At 40.4% G+C, this 16978-nt stretch overlaps 1 non-coding gene across 1 annotated transcript; it reads right to left on the reverse strand.

The window, feature by feature from the left end:
• Nucleotides 1–16118: 16118 nt before the first annotated feature.
• On the reverse strand, nt 16119–16226 carry LOC112718918 (small nucleolar RNA R71). The gene has a single exon (XR_003161244.1). It is a non-coding gene; the product is annotated as a small nucleolar RNA R71 (small nucleolar RNA).
• Nucleotides 16227–16978: the final 752 nt, after the last annotated feature.

Raw genomic sequence — 16978 nt, forward strand, 5'->3', positions numbered from 1 at the left:
GAACTCAAGCATTTTGTTGATTCTTTTGTAGCAGCTTTGAATGTAGAACGTTTCCTCTAAAAGACGCATGCTTTTATATTGGCGCTTTTTTGGGAACGTGCGAGGGTTTAATGCCTTCTTTAACTTGAGCATTAATTGCCCTGTTTCTCCTAGGCTCTTTACTTCTGATTTTGAAAACTCAGAAAACGGTTTCTCTCCTTTTATTTTTCTTGTAACCTCTTCACAATTTTTCCTCTTCTCTCTTCGCTCCCTGTCTTTCGCTTGCGCTTCTGCTTCCTGGCGTTTGCAGCGTCGCTTGGTGGTTTCCTGGGCAACTTCCGTTCTTGCATTTTTTCGAAGCTTCTTCCGTCTCCAGGTTAGTCCATTTTGTGCTTTTTCTTTGAATTTGGCTTTGTGATGAGGTTTTGATCTTGATCCTCTTTTTTGAAAAAAATTTGGATCTTTCTGTATTCATTGCACCCTAGATTTGTTGAAATGTGCTTTCTGAGAGCTTTTCTATCTTCTGCATGATCCTTTTTGCTTTCGCTGGGTGCTTTTAGGGCTTTGCACCTTTTTTGTTGTTTCCGTTCTTGATACTGCTTGTCCGCATCTGTTCCTTATTTATTTGAAGTTTGCTTTTGTCTGCTCTTAAAAAAGGTTGCATCTTTAATAGTCTCTGCTTGGCATGCCTAATGTTTGGGAATGCTTCTTGCTTGGTAGATGATGAGCGGATAATTTGTACGCTTTTTGGCATTGTTTTTAGTATGTTTTTAGTATGATCTACTTAGTTTTTAGTATATTTTTATTAGTTTTTAGTTAAAATTTACTTTTCTGGACTTTACTATGAGTTTGTGTATTTTTCTGTGATTTCAGGTATTTTCTGGCTGAAATTGAGGGACCTGAGCAAAAATCTGATTCAGAGACTAAAAAGGACTGCAGATGCTGTTGGATTCTGACCTCCCTGCACTCGAAGTGGATTTTCTGGAGCTACAGAAGCCCAATTGGCGCGCTCTTAACGGCGTTGAAAAGTAGACATCCTGGGCTTTCCAGCAATATATGATAGTCCATACTTTGCCCAAGATTTGATGGCCCAAACCGGCGTTCAAAGTCACCCTCAGGAATTCCAGCGTTAAACGCCCTAACTGGCACCAAAATGGGAGTTAAACGCCCAAACTGGCATAAAAGCTGGCGTTTAACTCCAAGAAGAGTCTCTACACGAAAATGATTCAATGCTCAGCCCAAGCACACACCAAGTGGGCCCGGAAGTGGATTTTTATGTCATTTACTCATCTCTGTACACCCTAGGATACTAGTTTTCTATAAGTAGGACATTATACTATTGTATTTTCATCTTTGGACATCTAGTTCTTAGATCAGATCTTGGTTCTTCTGGTTCCCTCTCTGGGACCGAAGCCAATGATCACTCTTGTTCTTATGTATTTTCAACGGTGGAGTTTCTACACACCATAGATTAAGGTGTGGAGCTCTGCTGTACCTCGAGTATTAATGCAATTACTATTGTTCTTCTATTCAATTCCGCTTGTTCTTGTTCTAAGATATCACTTGTTCTTCAACTTGATGAATGTGATGATCCGTGACACTCATCATCATTCTCACCTATGAACGTGTGACTGGCAACCACCTCCGTTCTACCTTCGATTGGGTGAATATCTCTTGGATTCCTGATACACGACGCATGGTTGATCGCCTGACAACCGAGTGCTCGCCTGACAACCGAGCCAGCCATTCCGTGAGATCAGAGTCTTCGTGGTATAGGCTAGAACTGATGGCGGCATTCAAGAGAATCCGGAAGGTCTAACCTTGTCTGTGGTATTCTGAGTAGGATTCAATGACTGAATGACTGTGACGTGCTTCAAACTCCTGAGGGCAGGGCGTTAGTGACAGACGCAAAAGAATCACTGGATTCTATTCCGGCCTGATCAAGAACTGACAGATGGATAGCCGTGCCGTGACAGGGTGCGTTGAACATTTCCACTGAGAGGATGGGAGGTAGCCACTGACAACGGTGAAACCCTTGCTTAAGCTTGCCATGGAAAGGAAGAAGAAGGATTGGATGAAGACAGTAGGAAAGCAGAGAGACGGAAGGGAAGGCATCTTCATACGCTTATCTGAAATTCCTACCAATGAATTACATAAGTATCTCTATCTTTATCTTTATGTTTTATGCGTTTATCACCATACCCATTTGAGTTTGCCTGACTAAGATTTACAAGGTGACCATAGCTTGCTTCATACCAACAATCTCTGTGGGATCGACCCTTACTCGCGTAAGGTTTATTACTTGGACGACCCAGTACACTTGCTGGTTAGTTGTGCGAAGTTGTGTTTATGCCATGGTTTTGAACACCAAGTTTTTGGATTCATTACCGGGATTATTTGATTTGTGAAAAGTATTGATCACAATTTCGCGCTACCAAGTTTTTGGCGCCGTTGCCGGGGATTGTTGAGTTTGGACAACTGACGGTTCATCTTGTTGCTTAGATTAGGTATTTTTTTTTTTCGGAATTCTTGAAGATGAATTCTAGTGTTTCAAGATGATTTGTTGAAGTCTGGCTGGCTGTGAAGCCATGTCTAATTTCATTGGATCGAGGTTTCAACTTATCATCACAAAAGCTTGTTGATTTCTATCAATCTTACTTTTGGAGCAGTGATCTGCTAAGGCTTGGCTGGCCATTGGCCATGTCTAGTGTTTTGGACCGAAGCTTTCTTTGAAAGCTTGGCTGGCTGTGAAGCCATGTCTAATTCTTGGACCGGAGTCTTAGACTAAACATTGCATGATTCCTGGAATTCTCATTAAGAATTTTGATACCTTTTTCCACTTTATTTTCGAAAAAGCACAAAAAAATTTACAAAAGCATAAAATCCAAAAATATTTCTTGTTTGAGTCTAGAGTATCATTTTAAGTTTGGTGTCAATTGCATGCATTCATTCATGTGTCTTAAGGATCTTCAAGTAATTCTTGATGATTTCTTACTTTGATCTTTGAATTCTCTTGACTTGAGTGTTTATGTGTCTCATATGCATTAGTGTCAGTAGTATACAAACTGCTAAGTTTGATGTCTTGCATGCATTGTTATTTGATTTTAGTTGCATTTTGTTTTTTCTTTATTATCAAAAATCCAAAAATATTTTTAATTTGTGTCTTCTCAAGTCAATAATACAAGAGAATTGAAGATTCAGAACATACAGCAGAGGAATTGCACAGAAAAAGCTGGGCGTTCAAAACGCCCAGTGAAGAAGGACAGACTGGCGTTTAAACGCCAGCCAGGGTACCTGGTTGGGCGTTTAACGCCCAAAAAGGTATAGTTTTGGGCGTTAAACGCCAGAATGTGCACCATTCTGGGCGTTTAACGCCAGGATGGCACAAGAGGGAAGATTTTGTTTTCAAATCAAATTTTTTTTTCAGGTTTCAAAATTTTTCAAAATCAAATCTTTTTCAAATCATATCTTTTCAATCATATGTTTTCAAAATCAATTTCTTTCTATTTTCAAAGATACTTGCTATCAATTAATGATTTGATTCAACATATCAAGTATGTTGCCCTTTTCTGTTGAGAGAGGTTTAATGTTAGGATCATATCTTTTCTTGATAGCCAAGTCATTTATTTTTAAAATCAAACCTTTTTAAAATGTTTTTCAAATCATATCTTCTCAATCACATTCTTTTAAAAACTAATCATATCTTCTTAACCACATCTTTTTCAAAATAGTTTCAATCAAATCTTTTTGATTTCTAATTTCAAAATCTTTTTCAAAAATCACTTGATTTCTTTTCCACTTTCATTTTCGAAAATCAATTAGTGTTTTTCAAAATTGTTTTCAAAATCTTTTACTTAATTTTCGAAAATTACTTCCCTTCTTCTCACATCCTTCTATTTATGGACTAACACTATTCCTTAATTCAAAATTCGAACTTCATCTTCTTTGATAAGTTCGAATTTTCTACTTCTGCCTTCCATTGTTCTTTTTCTTCTGACACCTCAAGGAATCTCTATACTGTGACATAGAGGATTCCATATTTCCTTGTTCTCTTCTCTTTCTTATGAGCAGGAGCAGAGACAAAAGCATTCTTGTTGAGGCTGACCCTGAACCTGAAAGGACCTTGAAGCGAAAGCTAAGAGAAGCTAAGCCACAATTCTCTGTAGAGGACCTAACCGAATTCTTCAAAGAAGAAGAACTCATGGCAGCCGAAAACAACAACAATGCCAACAATGCAAGGAAGGTGCTGGGTGACTTTACTGCACCTACTCCCGACTTCTATGGGAGAAGCATCTCTATCCCTGCCATTGGAGCAAACAACTTTGAGCTTAAGCCTCAATTAGTTTCTCTAATGCAACAGAATTGCAAGTTCCATGGACTTCCATTGGAAGATCCTCATCAGTTCTTAGCTGAATTCTTGCAAATCTGTGACACTGTCAAGACTAATGGGGTTGACCCTGAGGTCTACAGACTTATGCTATTCCCTTTTGCTGTAAGAGACAGAGCTAGAACATGGTTGGACTCTCAACCTAAAGAAAGCCTGGACTCTTGGGAAAAGCTAGTCAATGCCTTCTTGGCAAAGTTCTTTCCACCTCAAAAATTGAGTAAGCTTAGAGTGGAAGTCCAAACCTTCAGACAGAAGGAAGGAGAATCCCTCTATGAAGCTTGGGAAAGAGACAAACAATTAATCAGAAAGTGTCCCTCTGATATGCTTTCTGAATGGAGCATCATAGGTATTTTCTATGATGGTCTCTCTGAACTATCCAAAATGTCTTTGGATAGCTCTGATGGAGGCTCTCTTCATCTGAAGAAGACGCCTACAGAAGCTCAAGAGCTGATTGAAATGGTTGCAAATAACCAATTCATGTACACTTCTGAAAGAAATCCTGTGAACGATGGGACTAGTCAGAAGAAAGGAGTTCTTGAGATTGACACTCTGAATGCCATATTGGCTCAGAACAAAATATTGACCCAACAAGTCAATATGATTTCTCAAAGTCTGTCTGGAATGCAAAATGCACCAAGCAGTACTAAGGAGGCTTTATCTGAGGAAGAAGCTTATGATCCTGAGAACCCTTCAATGGAAGAGGTGAATTACATGGGAGAACCCTATGGAAACACCTATAATCCTTCATGGAGAAATCATCCAAATTTTTCATGGAAGGATCAACAGAGACCTCAACAAGGTTTCAACAATAATAATGGTGGAAGAAACAAGTTTAGCAATAGCAAACCTTCTCCATCATCTTCTCAGCAACAGACAGAGAGTTCTAAGCAGAATAACTCTGACTTAGCAACCATGGTCTCTGATCTAATCAAAACCACTCAAAGTTTCATGACTAAAACAAGGTCCTCCATTAGAAATTTGGAGGCACAAGTGGGTCAGCTGAGCAAGAAAATTACTGAACTCCCTCCTAGTACTCTCCCAAGCAATACAGAAGAAAATCTAAAAGGAGAGTGCAAAGCCATCACATGGCCGAATTTGGAGAGGAAGAGGAGGCAGTGAACGCCACTGAGGAGGACCTCAATGGACGTCCACTGGCCTCCAATGAGTTCCCTAATGAGGAACCATGGGAATCTGAGGCTCAAAATGAGACCATAGAGATTCCATTGAACTTACTTCTGCCATTCATGAGCTCTGATGAGTATTCTTCCTCTGAAGAGAATGAGTATGTCACTGAAGAGCAAGTTGCTAAATACCTTGGATCAATCATGAAGCTAAATGACAAGTTATTTGGAAATGAGACTTGGGAGGATGAACCCCCTTTGCTCACCAAAGAACTGGATGACTTGTCTAGGCAGAAACTGCCTCAAAAGAGACAGGATCCTGGGAAGTTTTCAATACCTTGTACCATAGGCACCATGACCTTCAAGAGGGCCTTGTGTGACTTAGGGTCAAGTGTAAACCTCATGCCTCTCTCTGTAATGGAGAAGTTAGGGATCCTTGAGGTGCAAGCTGCAAAAATCTCACTAGAGATGGCAGACAATTCAAGAAAACAAGCCTATGGACTTGTAGAGGATGTTCTGGTAAAAGTTGAAGACCATTACATCCCTACTGATTTCATAGTCCTAGAGACTGGGAAGTGCATGGATGAATCCATCATCCTTGGCAGACCCTTCCTAGCCACAGCAAAGGCTGTGATTGATGTTGGTAGAGGAGAGTTGATCATTCAAGTGAATGAAGAATCCTTTGTGTTTGAGGCTCAAGGATATCCCTCTGTCACCATGGAGAGTAAGCATGAAGAGCTTCTCTCAAAAAAGAGCCAAACAGAGCCCCCACAGTCAAACTCTAAGTTTGGTGTTGGGAGGCCACAACCAAACTCTAAGTTTGGTGTTGAACCCCCACATTCAAACTCTAAGTTTGGTGTTGGGAGGTTCCAACATGGCTCTGAGCATTTCTGAGGCTCCATGAGAGTCCTCTGTCAAGCTACTGACATTAAAGAAGCGTTGTTGGGAGGCAATCCAATGTCATATTTTATCTATTTTCTTTTGTTATTTTATATTTTTTGTAGGTTGATGATCATAAGAAGTCACAAAATCAATGAAAAAAGCAAAAACAGAATGAAAAACAGAAAGAAAAATAGCACACCCTGGAGGAGAGCGTACTGGCGTTTAAACGCCAGTGAGGCTAGCTGTTGGGCGTTTAACGCCCAGTCTGGCACCATTCTGGGCGTTTAACGCTAGAAAGGGGCACCAGACTGGCGTTAAACGCTAGAAAAGGGCAAGAAGCTGGCGTTAAATGCCAGAAATGGGCACCAGCCTGGCGTTTAACGCCAGAATTGGCACAAAACGAGATTTTGCATGCCATTTGGTGCAGGGATGACTTTTCCTTGACACCTCAGGATCTGTGGACCCCACAGGATCCCCACCTACCCCACCACTCTCTCTCTTCTTCTTCACCCATTCACCAATCACCTCAACACCTCTTCCCCAAAAACCCTTCACCTATCAAATCCCATCTTTCTCTTCACCACTTACATCCATCCTTCATAAAACCCCACCTACCTAACCATTCAAATTCAAAACACTTTCCCTCCCAAACCCACCCTCACATAGCCGAACCATCACCACCCCCCACTCCTATATAAACCCATTTTCACTCCTTCATTTTCACACAACCTAAACACCACTTCTACCCTTTTTGGCTGAACACAAAAGCCATTCCCTTCTTCTTCATTTCTTCTTCTTCTACTCTCTTCTTCCTTCTTTTGCTCGAGGACAAGCAATCCTTTTATGTTTGGTGTGGTAAAAGCATTGCTTTTTGTTTTTCCATAACTATTTATGGCATCCAAGGCCGGAAAAACCTCTAGAAAGAGGAAAGGGAAGGATAAAGCTTCCACCTCCGAGTCATGGGAGATGGAAAGATTCATCTCAAGGGTGCATCAAGACCACTTCTATGAAGTTGTGGCCTTGAAGAAGGTGATCCCCGAGGTCCCCTTCTCACTCAAAAAGAGTGAATATCCGGAGATCCGACATGAGATCCGAAGAAGAGGTTGGGAAGTTCTTACCAACCCCGTTCAACAAGTCGGAATCTTAATGGTTCAAGAGTTCTATGCCAATGCATGGATCACCAAGAACCATGATCAAAGTGTGAACCCGGATCCAAAGAATATCTTACTATGGTTCGGGGGAAATACTTGGATTTTAGTCCGGAAAGTGTAAGGTTGGCATTCAATTTGCCCATGATGCAAGGAGATGAACATCCTTACACTAGAAGGGTCAACTTTGATCAAAGGTTGGACCAAGTCCTCACAGTCATATGTGAAGAGGGCGCCCAATGGAATAGAGATTCAAGAGGGAAGCCGGTTCAATTGAGAAGGCATGACCTCAAACCCGTGGCTAGAGGATGGTTGGAGTTTATCCAACGCTCAATCATTCCCACTAGCAACCGGTCCGAAGTTACTATAGACCGGGCTATCATGATTCATAGCATCATGATTGGAGAAGAAATAGAAGTTCATGAGGTTATATCTCAAGAACTTTATAAGGTGGCGGACAAGTCTTCTACCTTGGCAAGGTTAGCCTTCCCTCATCTCATTTGTCACCTCTGTTATTCAGTTGGAGTTGACATAGAGGGAGACATCCCTATTGATGAGGACAAGCCCATTACTAAGAAGAGGATGGAGCACACAAGAGACCCCACTCATCTGAGATTCCTGAGATACCTCAAGGGATGCACTTTCCTCCACAAAACTATTGGGAGCAACTAAACACCTCCCTAGGAGAATTGAGTTCCAACATGGGACAACTAAGGGTGGAGCATCAAGAACACTCCATCATCCTCCATGAAATTAGAGAAGATCAAAGAATCATGAGAGAGGAGCAACAAAGACAAGGAAGAGACATTGAGGAGCTCAAGCACTCCATAGGATCTTCAAGAGGAAGAAAGAGCCGCCATCACTAAGGTGGACCCGTTCTTTAATTTCCTTGTTCTTTATTTTCCTGTTTTTCGAATTTTAGTGCTTATGTTTGTCTATGTTTGTGTCCTGTGATCATTAGTGTCTTAGTGTCTATGCCTTAAAGTTATGAATATCCTATGAATCCATCACCTTTCTTAAATGAAAAATGGTCTTAATTGAAAAAGAAAGAATTGCATGAATTTTGAATTTTATAACAGTTTAATTATTTTGATGTGGTGGCAATATTTTTGTTTTCTGAATGTATGCTTAAACAGTGCATATGTCTTTTGAATTTGTGGTTCATGAATGTTGGCTCTTGAAAGAATGATGAAAAAGGAGACATGTTACTGAGGATCTAAAAAATCATAAAAATGATTCTTGGAGCAAGAAAAAGTAGTGAATATAAAAAAAAAGAGAAGAAAAACGAAAAAAAGAGAGAAAGAGAAAAGAAAAAGAAAAAGAAAGAAATAAAGTTGTGATCCAAGGCAAAAAGAGTGTGCTTAAGAACCCTGGATACCTCTAATTGGGGACTCTAGCAAAGTTGAGTCACAATCTGAAAAGGTTCACCCAATTATGTGTCTGTGGCATGTGTGTATCCGGTGGTAATACTGGAAGACAGATTGCTTTGGGCCACGGCCAAGACTCAATAAATAGCTATGTTCAAGAATCATCATACTTGACTAGGAGAATCAATAACACTATCTGGATTCTGAGTTCCTAAAGAAGCCAATCATTCTGAATTTCAAAGGATAGAGTGAGATGCCAAAACTATTCAGAGGCAAAAAGCTAAAAGCCCCGCTCATCTAATTAATACTGATCTTCATAGATGTTTTTGGAATTCATTGCATATTCTCTTCTTTTTATCTTATTTGATTTTCAGTTGCTTGAGGACAAGCAACAATTTAAGTTTGGTGTTGTGATGAGCGGATAATTTGTACGCTTTTTGGCATTGTTTTTAGTATGTTTTTAGTATGATCTAGTTAGTTTTTAGTATATTTTTATTAGTTTTTAGTTAAAATTCACTTTTCTGGACTTTACTATGAGTTTGTGTGTTTTTCTGTGATTTCAGGTATTTTCTGGCTGAAATTGAGGGACTTGAGCAAAAATCTGATTCAGAGACTAAAAAGGACTGCAGATGCTGTTGGATTCTGACCTCCCTGCACTCGAAGTGGATTTTCTGGAGCTACGGAAGTCCAATTGGCACGCTCTCAACGTCGTTGGAAAGTAGACATCCTGGGCTTTCCAGCAATATATGATAGTCCATACTTTGCCCAAGATTTAATGGCCCAAACCGGCGTTCAAAGTCACCCTCAGGAATTCCAGCGTTAAACGCCGGAACTGGCACCAAAATGGGAGTTAAACGCCCAAACTGGCATAAAAGCTGGCGTTTAACTCCAAGAAGAGTCTCTACACGAAAATGCTTCAATGCTCAGCCCAAGCACACACCAAGTGGGCCCGGAAGTGGATTTTTATGTCATTTACTCATCTCTGTACACCCTAGGATACTAGTTTTCTATAAGTAGGACATTATACTATTGTATTTTCATCTTTGGACATCTAGTTCTTAGATCAGATCTTGGTTCTTCTGGTTCCCTCTCTGGGACCGAAGCCAATGATCACTCTTGTTCTTATGTATTTTCAACGGTAGAGTTTCTACACACCATAGATTAAGGTGTGGAGCTCTGCTGTACCTCGAGTATTAATGCAATTACTATTGTTCTTCTATTCAATTCCGCTTGTTCTTGTTCTAAGATATCACTTGTTCTTCAACTTGATGAATGTGATGATCTGTGACACTCATCATCATTCTCACCTATGAACGTGTGACTGAAAACCACCTCCGTTCTACCTTCGATTGGGTGAATATCTCTTGGATTCCTGATACACGACACATGGTTGATCGCCTGACAACCGAGTGCTCGCCTGACAACCGAGCCAGCCATTCCGTGAGATCAGAGTCTTCGTGGTATAGGCTAGAACTGATGGCGGCATTCAAGAGAATCTGGAAGGTCTAACCTTGTCTGTGGTATTCTGAGTAGGATTCAATGACTGAATGACTGTGATGTGCTTCAAACTCCTGAGGGCGGGGCGTTAGTGACAGACGCAAAAGAATCACTGAATTCTATTCCGGCCTGATCGAGAACCGACAGATGGATAGCCGTGCTGTGACAGGGTGCGTTGAACATTTCCACTGAGAGGATGGGAGGTAGCCACTGACAACGGTGAAACCCTTGCTTAAGCTTGCCATGGAAAGGAAGAAGAAGGATTGGATGAAGATAGTAGGAAAGCAGAGAGACGGAAGGGAAGGCATCTTCATACGCTTATCTGAAATTCCTACCAATGAATTACATAAGTATCTCTATCTTTATCTTTATGTTTTATGCGTTTATCACCATACCCATTTGAGTTTGCCTGACTAAGATTTACAAGGTGACCATAGCTTGCTTCATACCAACAATCTCTGTGGGATCGACCCTTACTCGCGTAAGGTTTATTACTTGGACGACCCAGTACACTTGCTGGTTAGTTGTGCGAAGTTGTGTTTATGCCATGGTTTTGAACACCAAGTTTTTGGATTCATTACCGGGGATTATTTGATTTGTGAAAGGTATTGATCACAATTTCGCGCTACCAGTAGACTGTAATGGTTTTCTGTGTTTTTGATGAAAAGTGTTTGCTATTTTGAATTCTTTTTGAGAAATGCTGGGATGCAAGCTGTAGATTTTTTCTGGAAACCTTGCTTTGTTATTGCCTCCAAAGGATGCCCCAGGACTTTGGTTTGAGTGTTGGGGGTTTTCCTTTTCTTTCTTTCATCGCCTGAGAAGTATTGTCCGAGTTGTTTTCTCCCTTTGTCCGAGATGTTTATAGTAACCCCATCTTCTTTTCTTACTTGTAGGATTAGTTGGCCTCATGTCTTCTCGCAATAACATTGTAGAGATGTCTTCCAGAGTTCCCGAGGGGATGTCCGATTGGCTGGACTCCCTTATTTTGTTGTGTGTTTCAGTTGTGGATGCTGAGTTTTGTACAGAACTGAAGAAGCGCCATAGGATTTGTGGTAACAATGCTCGTGAGGAGGATTACGAGCTTGTTGCTCCTGATTCTGACGAGAGAGTCTGCTTTCCGACTTCTGTTAAGGGAGAGCGTCCCTTCTTTTATGCTTGTGAATACTTCTTCAGTCAGTTGAATGTTTCCATTCCTTTTACTGCTTTTGAGACCAACCTGTTGTGGTCGTGTAACATTGCTCCGTCCCAGCTTCACCCAAATTCTTGGGGTTTTATTAAAATTTTTCAACTTCTTTGCTAGTAGTTGGACATAACACCTTCTGAAACTCTTTTCCTTTATCTTTTTGTCTCGGCCAAGCCCGGAGGTTCCTCCAAAAAGAAAGCTTCCTAGGTTTCTTTCAGATCGGCCCAGGGGCATAAAGTTTTTGCCATGTATGATGAGTCGTTTAAAAATTTTAAGAACTACTTCTTTCGAGTCCGTGCTATTGGGGGGGTCCGCCCCTTTTTTCTCGATGAAAATGACGAGCCTGCTTTTCCCCTAGAGTGGAAAAAGAATGTAAGAGTGCCACGTTACACATGGGAAATGCTAAGTGAGGTTGAGCGGGCCTTTGTAGTTGTTCTTGAAGATTTGTGGGGGAAGCCTCCCCATCTGAATACGAAGAGATTTTTGAGTGATCCATCTTTGGTTCGGGCTGCTTTGGGTACTGATGAGCGGATAATTTGTATACTTTTTGGCATTGTTTTTAGTATGTTTTTGTTATGATCTAGTTAGTTTTTAGTATATTTTTATTAGTTTTTAGTTAAAATTCACTTTTCTGGACTTTACTATGAGTTTGTGTGTTTTTCTGTGATTTCAGGTATTTTCTGGCTGAAATTGAGGGACCTGAGCAAAAATCTGATTCAGAGACCAAAAAGGACTGCAGATGCTGTTGGATTCTGACCTCCCTGCACTCGAAGTGGATTTTCTGGAGCTACAGAAGCCCAATTGGCGCGCTCTCAACGGCGTTGGAAAGTAGACATCCTGGGCTTTCCAGCAATATATGATAGTCCATACTTTGCCCAAGATTTGATGGCCCAAACCGGCGTTCAAAGTCACCTCAAGAAATCCCAGCGTTAAACGCTGGAACTGGCACCCAAATGGGAGTTAAACGCCCAAACTGGCACTAAAGCTGGCGTTTAACTCCAAGAAGAGTCTCTGCACGAAAAATGCTTCATTGCTCAGCCCAAGCACACACCAAGTGGGCCCGGAAGTAGATTTTTATGTCATTTACTCATCTCTGTACACCTTAGGTTACTAGTTCTTATAAGTAGGACCTTTTACTATTGTATTTTTCATCTTTAGATCTTTGGATCTTTTGATCACTTTAGATCTTAAGAGGACTTTGGTAGCTATCTTCATTTTGTATGCTATCTTAGATCATTGGGAGGCTGGCCATTCGGCCATGCCTAGACCTTATGCTTATGTATTTTCAACGGTGGAGTTTCTACACACCATAGATTAAGGTGTGGAGCTCTGCTGTACCTCGAGTATTAATGCAATTACTATTGTTCTTCCATTCAATTCCGCTTGTTCTTTATCCAAGATATCACTTGTTCTTCAACTTGATGAAGGTGATGATTGACGCCCATCACCATTCTCACCCATGAACAAAGTGACTGACAACCACTCTTGTTCTACAAGCGTTCAAGGCTCCAGTGAATATCTCTTGGATTCCTGATTGCACGATGCATGGTTGATCGCCTGACAACCGAGTGCTCGCCTGACAAACGAGCCAACCATTCCGTGAGATCAGAGTCTTCGTGGTATAGGCGAGAACTGATGGCAGCATTCAAGAGAATCCGGAAGGTCTAACCTTGTCTGTGGTATTCTGAGTAGGATTCAATGACTGAATGACTGTGACGTGCTTCAAACTCCTGAGGGCGGGGCGTTAGTGACAGACGCAAAAGAATCACTGGATTCTATTCCGGCCTGATTGAGAACCGACAGATGAATTCCGCTATGCTGTGACAGAGCATATGCAAATCGCTTTCACTGAGAGGATGGGAGGTAGCCACTGACAACGGTGAAACCCTTGCTTAAGCTTGCCATGGAAAGGAGTAAGAAGGATTGGATGAAGGCAGTAGGAAAGCAGAGAGACGGAAGGGAAGGCATCTTCATGCGCTTATCTGAAGTTCCTACCAATGAATTACATAAGTATCTCTATCTTTACTTTTGTGTTATTTTCGTTCATCACTATATCCATTTGAGTTTGCCTGACTAAGATTTACAAGATGACCATAGCTTGCTTCAATACTAACAATCTCCGTGGGATCGACCCTTACTCACGTAAGGTTTATTACTTGGACGACCCAGTGCACTTGCTGGTTAGTTGTGCGAAGTTGTGTAATGCCATGGTATTGAGCTACCAAGTTTTTGGGGTTCATGACCGGGGATTATGAGAGTTGTGAAAAGTATTGTTCACAATTTCACGCACCAAGTTTTTGGCGCCGTTGCCGGGGATTGTTCAAGTTTTGAGCAAGCTTTTGGTAACATCAGTGCCAAGATCCGGCAACAACATCAAGTTTTTGGTGTTATTGCCCGGGATTGTTCAGGCTGGACAACTGACGGTTCATCTTGTTGCTTAGATTAGGTATTTATTTTTTTTCGAAATTCTTGAAGATGAATTCTAGAGTTTCATGATGATTTGTTGAAATCTGGCTGGCTGAGAAGCCATGTCTAATCTCATTGGACCGAGGTTTCAACTTATCATCACAAGAGCTTGTTGATGTCTTATCAATCTTGCTTTTGGAGCAGTGATCTGCTAAGGCTTGGCTGACCTTTGGTCATGTCTAGTGTTTTGGACCGAAGCTTTCTTTGAGAGCTTGGCTGGCTGTGAAGCCATGTCTAATTCCTGGACCGGAGTCTTAGACTAGCATTGCACTGATTCCTGGAATTCTCATTAAGAATTTTGATACCTTTTTCCATTTAATTTTCGAAAAACACAAAAAAAAATTTACAAAATCATAAAATCCAAAAATATTTCTTGTTTGAGTTTAGTGTCTCATGTTAAGTTTGGTGTCAATTGCATGCATTCATATGTCTAAATGATCTTCAAGATGTTCTTGATGATTTCCTTGCTCTGATCTTTGAAATTCTATTGACTTGATTGTTTTGTGTGTCTCATATGCATTTTCATTTTGTAAGTGTCAGTAGTATACAAACTGCTAAGTTTGGTGTCTTGCATGCATTGTTATTTGATTGTTGTTGCATTTTGGTTTGTCCTTATTATTAAAAATCCAAAAATATTTTCAATTGGTGTCTTTTCAAGTCAATAATACAGAGAATTGAAGATTCAGAACATACAGCAGAGGAATTGCACAGAAAAAGCTGGGCGTTCAAAACACCCAGTGAAGAAGGACAGACTGGCGTTTAAACGCCAGCCAGGGTACCTGGTTGGGCGTTTAACGCCCAAAAGGGTAGCATTTTGGGTGTTAAACGCCAGAATGGATACCATTCTGGGCGTTTAACGCCAGGATGGCTAGAAGGGAAGATTTTGTTTTCAAATCAAATTTTTTTTAAGTTTTCAAAATCTTTTCAAAATCAAATCTTTTTCAAATCAATTTTTCAATCAAAATCTTTTTCAAAATCAATTTCTTTCCATTTTTAAAGATACTTACTATCAATTAATGATTTGATTCAACATTTCAAGTATGTTACCTTTTCTGTTGAGAAAGGTTTAATGTTTGAATCATATCTTTTCTTGTTAGTCAAGTTTTTAATTTTCAAAATCAAATCTTTTTAAATGTTTTTCAAATCATATCTTCTCAATCACATTTTTTTTAAAATCAATCATATCTTCTTAACCACATCTTTTTCAAAATAGTTTTCAATCAAATCTTTTTGATTTCTAATTTCAAAATCTTTTTCAAAAAATCACTTGATTTCTTTTCCATTTTCATTTTCGAAAATTAAGTAATGTTTTTCAAAAATGTTTTCAAAATTTTCACTTAATTTTCGAAAATCTCTTCCCTCCTTCTCACATCCTTCTGTTTATGGAGTAACACTATCCCTTAATGCAAAATTCAAACTCCATCTCCTTTGTTAAGTTTGAGTTTTCTACTTCTGTCTTCTACTCTTCTTTTCCTCTGACACCTAAAGGAATCTCTATACTGTGACATAGAGGATTCCACATTTTCTTGTTCTCTTCTCTTTCTTATGAGTAGGAGCAAAGACAAAGGCATTCTTGTTGAGGCTGATCCTGAACCTGAAAGGACCTTGAAGAGAAAGCTAAGAGAAGCCAAAGCACAACTCTCTTTAGAGCACCTGAACGAACTCTTCAAGGAAGAAGAACAAATGGCAGCCGAAAACAACAACAATGCCAACAATGCAAGGAAGGTGCTGGGTGACTTTACTGCACCTACTCCCGACTTCTATGGGAGAAGCATCTCTATCCCTGCCATTAGAGCAAACAACTTTGAGCTTAAGCCTCAATTAGTTTCTCTAATGCAACAGAATTGCAAGTTCCATGGACTTCCATTGGAAGATCCTCATCAGTTTTTAGCTGAGTTCTTGCAAATCTGTGACACTGTCAAGACTAATGGGGTTGACCCTGAGGTCTACAGACTTATGCTATTCCCTTTTGCTGTAAGAGACAGAGCTAGAACATGGTTGGACTCTCAACCTAAAGAAAGCCTGGACTCTTGGGAAAAGCTAGTCAATGCCTTCTTGGCAAAGTTCTTTCCACCTCAAAAATTGAGTAAGCTTAGAGTGGAAGTCCAAACCTTCAGACAGAAGGAAGGAGAATCCCTCTATGAAGCTTGGGAAAGATACAAACAATTGATCAGAAAGTGTCCCACTGATATGCTTTCTGAATGGAGCATCATAGGTATTTTCTATGATGGTCTCTCTGAACTGTCCAAGATGTCTTTGGATAGCTCTTCTGGAGGATCTCTTCATCTGAAGAAGACGCCTACTGAAGCTCAAGAACTGATTGAAATGGTTGCAAATAACCAATTCATGTACACTTCTGAAAGAAATCCTGTGAACAATGGGACTAGCCAGAAGAAAGGAGTTCTTGAGATTGACACTCTGAATGCCATATTGGCTCAGAACAAAATATTGACTCAACAAGTCAATATGATTTCTCAAAGTCTGTCTGGAATGCAAAATGCACCAGGCAGTACTAAGGAAGCTTCATCTGAGGAAGAAGCTTATGATCCTGAGAACCCTTCAATGGAAGAGGTGAATTACATGGGAGAACCCTATGGAAACACCTATAATCCTTCATGGAGGAACCATCCAAATCTTTCATGGAAGGATCAACAGAGACCTCAACAAGGTTTCAATAACAATAATGGTGGAAGAAACAGGTTTAGCAATAGCAAGCCTTTTCCATCATCTTCTCAGCAACAGACAGAGAGTTCTAAGCAGAATAATTCTGACTTAGCAACTATGGTCTCTGATCTAATCAAAACCACCCAAAGTTTCATGACTGAAACTAGATCTTCCATTAGGAATTTGGAAGGACAAGTGGGTCAGCTGAGCAAGAAAATTAATGAACTTCCTCCAAGCACTCTCCCAAGCAATACTGAAGAAAATCCAAAAGGAGAGTGCAAGGC

Source organism: Arachis hypogaea, chromosome 10, assembly GCF_003086295.3.
Source record: "Arachis hypogaea cultivar Tifrunner chromosome 10, arahy.Tifrunner.gnm2.J5K5, whole genome shotgun sequence".
NCBI lineage: Eukaryota > Viridiplantae > Streptophyta > Magnoliopsida > Fabales > Fabaceae > Arachis > Arachis hypogaea.